A 7,890-nucleotide genomic window follows, 5' to 3' on the forward strand; every position below is an offset into this window, starting at 1 on the left:
CCCTCGGTCCCACTAAACTTCTGTGGTTTGCATCCTTGAAAAGTTTTGTATGAGCATCCGTTTCATGAATTTGTGTTTATGGCGGCTGCTTTAGCTGCTGCTTCGACTGCTGCTTTTGCTGCCTCGGCTGCAGTAATTCTTTCATTCACACGTTTCTCGACTAGTTCCTTAAACTCAGCATTCGACATTTGAGACATGTTTCTTCAATAAACACAACAGAGATAATTTAATCATATAGAATATTATAGGTAAAATGAGTTGTCAATAGTTAATCGTAGCATATTAATAATATGAACCAATTATTATAAAAGCCTTTTCTTCTTATTAGCATTTTATAATTATTTCTAGGGTATTACCTACCCGTTAAGTTCATACATAATAGCTAGTACAAGGAATTAACTACTAAAATCCTAATAATATTCCACTATAAAAAATTATAGCGAGTTACTACGTTATTATGTAATAATAATAATAAGAAGTAGTAATAATACAAATAATCATTCCATGCATTTATTATTAATAAACCAAAATAATACAATACCATACAATAACGATATTTTACATATGCTTATTCTACATAACAAGATAGAGTAGCACACATAAGCAATAGAATAGCGCATGAAAGATTTATGGTTGCGTGGTCATTTATTCAGAACTATCAGAAACTTCCTCCCATTTGGTTCTCTCTGCCAATTATTTGTGTGTGCTTGGTCCGACAGACATTCTAGCAGTGTATTTAATTTTTGGTCGGGGTTTTGAGGTACCCGTTGCCTCAGTGGGTTTAATACAATAAGGGTGGTTACGGATCGAATGGCCCTGTTCCTTTTTAATAATTATGGACTGTTTATTTTTGTGGTTCTTTATAGCAAGTTTGAATTCCTTCCTTGTGATTTCTTTTTCATTAATCTCCTTTAGTTCATCCTCCTCCTCCTCCTCCTCCTCACTGATCTCACCTAATGAACTGTCTGAGTCATGTGTAGGAGAATATGTACTGGTGGTCATGAACCGATATCTGCCAGGCGTAATCGGCACAACCCGCCCGTCGGCGGTGTATCTGGCCCAATATCCATTTTCATTTAGAAATGGACGATCCTCGTTTATTCCAGGGATCATGGGTCCATGCCAACGATACTGTGGCTCCGGAAAACTAGAGCTGGGTGGAGCTGGGACCTCCTCTGGGTTAACCTGGAGTTGAGATTCCCCAGCTAACACAATTTCTTCTTTAATAGGTATTGGAACGTCCTTTTAGTTGTGGAGAGAATAGATCCAGTGTCCGATTATGAGTCGTACAAAATGATATGATTAGAAGAAGTCATCTATCACATAATTGAAACAACAATTACGTTAGCATATAAATATATCATATATAGTGTTTTTGACAAGATGATAAGCAAAAATCGGTAAAAACAGATATGGTCATAGTTCAGACTCACTAATGCATCCTAACAATTACCAGTTAAACACATTAATGCAAATTCTGGTTCCCTATAACCTCAAGCTCGGATACAAACTGTAACAACCCGTCAAAATCGCTATTGACGTGGCACGTTAATTATTGATTCCACAGTGAGGTTTTGACCTCTATATGATACGTTTTGATAAAATATTGCATTCATTAAAATACGTGATTTTCTAAACATAGAAAGTCATAATCATGTGGGCGAGGGCTTAGGTATAAGCAAAACCCCAAAATACATAAGCCTTTAATTTACAGGTTGACATCACAGTCCAATTATTTATTACACAACATAGTTTTATTTAGAATGCAATAAACTTTATACAAAGCATGAGAGACTCCATGCAGGCAACAAGCACATCACAGTGGAAGCAGTCTAAGGACCTGAGAATAAAACATGATAAAAAGGTCAACACGAATGTTGGTGAGTTATAGGTTTAATTGCTCGAGTCATAAGTATATAAAGATAGACCACAAGATTTCATCAAAAGTTTATCAATAGATTCTAAGTAACAGAGCACCCTGGTAACTAAACTTAACGTTATAATGATAATTACCCTATTCGTTTTAATACACGCAAACCAACGTGTCATAAACTCAAATAACATACGTCCGTTAAAAGGCTAGCGCTCTAGCTCAGACGGGGATGTCAAGCCCTATGGATCCATATACAATTATTCGCGCCCACCAGTCCATATCCTATGTACTGGCAGCTACTAGTTACCAAAGCTAGGGGATTTTCGGTTTAACTCGGTGTAGAATTTAGTATGTACTTGTATCTTATTGCGTTTAAAATAAATTGCATGTATTCTCAGCCCAAAAATATTTAAAGTATTTAAAAAGTGATCTATAAACTCACGGTTCAATATTGAGATTCAATATTGTAGGCAAATTGCGAAGACGTAATGATAGTAGACGACTGTATGGTTGGCCTTGGATTCAAGAACAATACCCCGAACAATACCCAATATTTCCTTATTTTAAAACGGTTTGAAACCCGAATTAAAACACCCTCGTATATACTTTATTGTTATTAAACTTAAATTAAAATTACAATTTTAATTATAAATATAAACACAGAAAAAGAAAAGAAAAGAAATATTGTGTGTATAACTTCGTCGAGCAAACTGCCTTTTATAGGCATATTTCCTGAATTTGGTCCCCATGCGATCGCATGGGTTTTCAGTACTTTTGCCATGCGATCGCATGGCTGGGCTGGACAACTCAAAATGTTTTTGTTTTCTAGTTCGTCGACATAATTTTTACTGTAGCAAATAGTGTTTTGGGTCCCCATGCGATCACATGGGCTTTTGGTGTATCTGCCATGCGATCGCATGGCTAGTCTGGCCTTTTGTTTGCTAGTTTGTCGACATATTATTCACTGTAGCAAATAGTGTTTTACTGTTACAAATAGTGTTTACTGTAGCAAATAGTGTTTTACTGTAGCAAAGTCGGTTTCACTGTAGCAAATAGTGTTTCACTGTAGCAAGTCGGTTTCACTGTAGCAAATAGTGTTTACTTGTACATCTTTGATTTATTTGTGTTTTTCTTATAAATTTAAAAAAAAAACTTACATTATAAAAATAAAGTTTTAAGATTCAGCATAATAGGTTCACTTATCGTGTCGGAAATATTTTATCCTGTAATTAATTTATTAATATGAAATTTTCTGGGTCTTTACACAAGAGGAATCGAAGAAAACAGGCTTATAACGAAGAATTTAGAGCAAAAATGACGAAACCAAGTTACGATCCAGGAAATTAGCGAAAACGACCAAGGAAGACCAAGGCACACAACCTGCCATACAGCCTGCCACACCGCCTGCCCATTTGGCCTACACGGCCTGCCATGGTTCCACACGGGCTTCTAGTTACACGGTGTCTATACATGGGTTAGCAGACAAACGGTCTCTCCACACGGCCCATGTGCCCGGCCTGCCCAATCCCCACGTCCTCTCCACACGGCATGTCAAGCTGAAATTTCCTATAAATAAGCTCATTTGTTACCCATTTCAACACACACTTCAACACACAATTATCTCTCAATATTCCTTCTTTATTTAGTTTCACTCTCTAGGCTTGTAATGTAATTATCGAATAGCAATAGTTACCTAGAGTAGGCATCAAACGAAGTCTGTAAACGATTGGATGTGGGTCTAAAGTTGTCACTTTTGTATTTTCAGAACTCGACTAATCTACTGGTACTTCCATCCCTTTTATTCTATATGTTATAATGCTTCCTTTATATGTTATGATAGATGATATTATTGCCATGATTAGCAAGTAGTTATCTTGAGTGTTTGTTGTGACGTAGTCAGTTACGATGCTGAAATAATGACTGTGTAATGTGATGTTGTTAAGACGCTTTCCGATTATGATTTAAACTCAATCGCTTTTCCAACTAATAGAACGTTATTATCGGCTCTATTATTGGGAAGTCGCGAACCCCGATTCAGAGTACACTATCTGTATCACCCCTTGGTAAGAAACCTCTGTCGGATACATACTGCGTTTGTCAGAGGCACAACGGTTGTAGTAAGGCAACTTCCGCTATGGATTCCGAAAATTGATCTTTCGTAATGCAAAGTAGTATATGGTTGGCCCTGAGCTATGCCTTTGTAATCACTAGCATTTAAACATTGTAAGCATATGAGGAGGCACAACAGTGTAGTACTCTATGGCTCTACGATGTATGGCCATGCAAGCTAATCTCCAATGCGGATACAGTACATTGCACCATAACGCGGTCTCAAGTATTGCACTGAGCTTGAAGGATTCTTAGTTAATCCAGGAACTGTTTGTATACACACATAAAGAATTGGACCGTTAGGATAACTGAACATGTTCATGGAGATTACTTTGACTGAACATGTTCATGGAGATTACTTGTAACCTGGCCATGGTGTTCTTTATGATTCTTTTCTTTTAAATAAAGACCTAACTGATTCATAAGTCGAATCATTAACGAAAGCATCGGAAACACGTCATGTCTCTCGGATTTGGGATGCCTTCTATCTTTGCTTATGCTTAAGAAAGTTTAGACGTCAAAGGATCGTTAAGATGTCACCTCACTGGGTCGTTCCTATTGATGAGTTCATGTTTTTCGGGTGTCGGGGGTATGGGACATTGCTGTCTATTCAGAATCTTCAAGCCTAACGTATTTACCCAATAACATGTCAGTTCTCTGACAGGGGCAGTAGGACCAGTATAACGAATTTATGGTTATCACATATTCATGTGCACACTCTCAGCTCTATAACTGGACAAAATGTGATTGAAACTTGTAATATAAGTATGGTGGCCATATGGGTCCATGGAATATTCATACATATGAACTTCATAATGGATGAGTAATCAAAAAGTATTTCACATCATGCTAAGCAGGACAAACATTGATTTGTTTCCGGTTAAATCAGTCATTATAGTTGAACCTTGCTAAGCACAAAACAACTTTAGTGTTACGTTAGGAATGAGATTGAAAGTACATAGCAATGTTGCAAAACAACATTAATTTGTGTTATATTAAGGATGAAAAATTTTATTCTTGTAAAACGATAATCCTACAGGCATGGAAGCCATAAGATGACTTATTACATATGCATTGTTCATATATATTGTTTAAATATTTTTCTATTAAATGCGGAGTAAACAAACAACAACAACCTACCAGGTGATGGTCCAATCTCCCGCCATTATCGAACGTTTGTGTTATCTAAATTACCTTATAGCGTTCATGATGCAGTATGGGCCGTGAATATGCACGGCTGAACCTTATTAGTGTGGTGTATATATATATATATATATATATATATATATATATATATATATATATATATATATATATATATATATATATATATATATAAACCAAAAGTTTTTTTTTGTAATTGTGGTTGAAAGTTATTTTTGGATGTTTGTATCTATATGTTATATATCTTATATATATATATATATATATATATATATATATATATATATATATATATATATATATATATATATATATATATATATATTAATTTAAAATACTACGTAATAGAATAATATCCATAAATATAAATACTACGTACCAAACTTAAGAAAAATGTAGAGAGAAAGTAGTCCATGTGCTTATTATTTTCATATGTTTTATTCTTTAAAATATAGTAACATATACACTTACAATGTACGCATAAAGTCACTCTCATATCTATAATTTACTCTTTGAGTCCTTGAATTAAAAGATGAAAGAAAAAAAATTGTAGACATGAAGTAACTAACAACACCCAAAATCACTTTTAAAATTTGACAACACCACGGACTCTAAAACTCAAAAGAATTTTTAAAATTTGTCAACACTACGTACTCTTAAACTCAAAAGAACTTTTAAAATTTGTCAACACCACGGGCGCTTAAACTCAATATAAATTTTTAAATTTGTCAACACCACATGCTTAAAATAATTTTTATACTTTATTGATTGAATTATTTCATTACATTCCATTACAAAATCTTTATTGATTGAATTATTTTATTACATTATTCCATTACACAGTCATTTCAGATGACATGATTATTGTATGAATAGCGAAAATGAATACACACTATTATAGAAACAAGCTTAATGTCACGGACTTATCTCAATAAGCTCACGTGCGGCACTTAGTCTCTACTAAGTCAGCCTTACTCGGACCTTATAATGATTCAAGTAACCAAAAGAGAAAATATTATAGAACAAGTGGAATTGAAGAAAATACTTATATTGCTTGAGAATGCTTTACAAGAGAGAATGTTTGAGATTTGAGGTGTGGTGTGCCAAATGAGACCACCCCTATTTATACTACTTCTAACACAAAATGGATGGCTAAGATTAATCTAAATCAATGGTTAGGATCTAAGTACTAGAAACTTCAAGTATATACATGGAGATAGATATTTCCATGAACATTCCATACCATTCCATGGAAGAACTCATGGGAAAGTTCTAGGGAGCTTCCATGATGTTCTTGGGCCTTCCATGAAGTTCTTGGGTTAAAACCCTTAATTGGGTCATAATCTTAGTGGGTTGGGTCACAAACTTATTGGGTTGTGACATTCTCCCCCACCTAAGCTCGCGATGTCCTCGTCGTGTGATCCTCGTGATACTTCTTGATTTTGTCTGTGAACTGCCACAATAAGTCTTCGGCTTCCCAGCTTGCTTCACTATCGGGCAAGTTACGCCACTTAACCAGGTATTCTCTATAGCTCGGCACACCTCGTCTCCGTACCGTTCGATGCAACAAGATATCTTCCACTTCACGATCGAACGAAGTCGCAACTGCCATTGGTGCTCGTTTGGAAACTCCTCGTTCTGGGTCTTCCTCGTCCCCATGATAAGGTTTTAGAAAACTTACGTGGAAGACTGGATGAATCTTTAACTTGGGCGGTAGTTGAACTCGATAAGATACGTTCCCAACACGTCCAATTATCGGGAATGGGCCTTCATATCTCCGGATCAATCCTTTGTGCACCTTCCTAAATGTTTTGAATTGTTGAGGTAAAAGCTTCACCATCACCTGGTCCCCAACTTTGAACTCAACATGTCGTCTTTTCTCATCCGCCCATCTCTTCATTTTCTTGGCCGCCTTATCTAGTGATGCTCGCGCCAAGTCGGCTTGTTCGTGCCACTCCTTCATCGTTCTATAAGCGGCTGGGCTGCTTCCATCATATGAAGCGGCCAAAGCATTCGGGGTCAATGGTTGGCGTCCTGTCACCAACTCAAAAGGACTCTTCCCCGTGGACTCACTCCTTTGCATGTTATAAGAGAACTGAGCAATATCAAGAAGCTTAGCCCAATCATGTTGATTTGCACTTACATAGTGTCGAAGATAGAGCTCCAATAGTGCATTCACCCTTTCCGTCTGTCCGTCTGTTTGGGGATGAAAACTCGTGGAGAAATTCAAGTCCGTCCCCATGATCTTGAACAACTCGGTCCAAAAACGCCCTGTGAACCTCGGATCTCGATCACTTACTATCACATGCGGTATCCCCCAATACTTCACCACATTCTTGAAAAATAGTTTTGCGGTTTCATCCGCGGTAACTTCGGATGATGCGGCTATGAAGGTACCATACTTAGAAAACCGGTCTACCACGACTATAATACTCCCACACCCTTCCGACTTAGGTAAGCAAGTAATGAAGTCCATGGAAACACTCTCCCATGGTCCTTTCGGTGTAGGTAGCGGCTGTAATAGTCCTCCTGGTTGGCGTTGCTCTATCTTATCTTGTTGGCATATTAGGCATGTTCGCACGTACGTCTCTACGTCGTCTTCCATCCTTGGCCAATAATAAGTGCCTTCTACTAATGCCAGTGTCCTCTTGATACCTGGATGACCAGCCCACTTTGAATCATGACACTCCTTCAAGATTGTCCGTCTAAGATCACCCCACTTAGGCACATATAACCGGTCTCCT

The sequence above is a fragment of the Rutidosis leptorrhynchoides genome, chromosome 3 (assembly GCF_046630445.1).
Source record: "Rutidosis leptorrhynchoides isolate AG116_Rl617_1_P2 chromosome 3, CSIRO_AGI_Rlap_v1, whole genome shotgun sequence".
NCBI classification, from domain to species: Eukaryota; Viridiplantae; Streptophyta; class Magnoliopsida; order Asterales; family Asteraceae; genus Rutidosis; species Rutidosis leptorrhynchoides.